This window comes from Sturnira hondurensis, unplaced genomic scaffold, assembly GCF_014824575.4.
Source record: "Sturnira hondurensis isolate 20B ecotype Veracruz unplaced genomic scaffold, ASM1482457v3 Scaffold0009244, whole genome shotgun sequence".
Lineage (NCBI taxonomy): Eukaryota > Metazoa > Chordata > Mammalia > Chiroptera > Phyllostomidae > Sturnira > Sturnira hondurensis.
Window position 1 is genome coordinate 3,134,023 of NW_028081875.1, and position 1,745 is coordinate 3,135,767.

Below are 1,745 nucleotides of genomic sequence, written 5' to 3' on the forward strand. Positions count from 1 at the left end.
GGTGGAGGGGAATGAAGGGGGGAAATAGGACAATTGTAATGGCATAATCAATAAAGTATGTATTTTTAAAAATCAACAAAATTTGCAAATATTCGTGGTATGTTTTCTATGTGTCGGGTCCTGTGATTAGTATTTATATGGATTAACTCACTTAAGCCACACCACTATCCTTTCAGAAAGTTGTTATTATATCCATTTGCAGAGAAGGAGAAGGTTAAGTAAGTTCTTTGCTGCAATTTTCACAGGTAGGTAGTTAGAACTGTGGTATAAGCCCTGGCAGGTGAAACCTGAGCTCTCAGTTTTCATTACTCAATATAATGTCCTGCTTTCTGTCCTCCAAGTTCAGCATGGAGCCAGTCTTTGAATCTCCCTGTCCTCTGCCCTCTCTATTCGATTACTCAAGTCCTATTTATTCTAATTTGGCTCTCAAAACCACCCATTCTTGGCTCTCACATCTCCTTTTTCCCTATGGCTGGGCTTGCACCAGCTCTCATCTAATCTGTGCTCCACTACTGCAACTGTCTCTCTGCCTTAGCCTCCTCACTGCAATCAGTCCTCTGCACTGGCACTGGGAAAGAACCCAATTAGTTTCACCTAGCAACAGAAGAGATGTGACCACGTCACTCCCCACTGATGGTTGAATATAAAGTTTTAAACCTTGAAAATGATATTCAGAGTTCTTTGTGTTCAGGTTCCAACCTAACTTTCCACCTTGACTTTTTTCTATTCCCTCCCACCATCTTATGTCCCGAGATTACCAATAATTACTACTGAAGCCAGGGACTTTCCTGACTTTGCTCAAATTCTTCCCTCTATTTGGAATGTCCTTTCTTCTATCCTACCTCTTATTCCCATTTTCTGCTAATCTAAAAGCCTACACTTTTTTCAAGACTTTGTTCAAGCATCCCCTTTGCAATGCTTCCTTGACTTCTTGAGTTGGAAGTACTTGCTGTTATAGCACTGTCTGTACAGGTCAAAATTTCTTTATGCACAGTTCAGAAAGGCAAATGCTCTGAAAATCAGAACTTCTCTTTGTAATTTTCATGGAAGCTTTTTTGGTAGCCTAATCTATCTAATCCAAACTGACATAGAACAATTCATAGTCAGTGTAAAAATTAACACTTCACTCTAGAAATATTAATTTCATTTAAGAAATACAAATTGGGGAGGAGGGAAGATGGTGATGGAGAAGGACAGAGTGGATTCCATTTCCCCATACACATGGGAGAAAATCCTGGCCGATCTACAGAGGAACAGTGCAAACAGCCAACAGTTCCCCAGCATATATGAAAATGAGAGACCCTATGATTACAAGTCCATCTGTAGACAATTCTAGAATTAAAACATCTTTGTGGGGTCTCTAATTCACAATGCCATCACCATCAAAATCATCAACAAAATTTGTAAATATTGTGCTCGCTTCGGCAGCACATATACTAAAATTGGAACGATACAGAGAAGATTAGCATGGCCCCTGCCCAAGAATGACACGCAAATTCATGAAGCGTTCTATATTTAAAAAAAAAATTGTAAATATTTGTGGTATGTTTCCTATGTGTCAGGTCCTGTGAAATTGTGTCCTGTGACACAATTCCTGTGTCAGAAATTGTAATGGACACTGAAAAACCAGAAGGTAAGGAGACGGCTGCAGGACAGTAGGGTCTCAGGGGCCGGAGCAAAGATAGGAGCAGCAACGGCCTTAGCCAGCGCCCAGCGCTTGGTGCCCAGTGCACCTACCAGGGACT

General features: G+C 40.9%; 1 non-coding gene across 1 annotated transcript; it reads left to right on the forward strand.

Annotated features, from left to right (window-relative positions):
- Positions 1 to 1,412: 1,412 nt before the first annotated feature.
- On the forward strand, positions 1,413 to 1,519 carry LOC118994393 (U6 spliceosomal RNA). Its single transcript, XR_005068037.1, has one exon. It is a non-coding gene; the product is annotated as a U6 spliceosomal RNA (small nuclear RNA).
- The last annotated feature ends 226 nt before the right edge of the window (positions 1,520 to 1,745 follow it).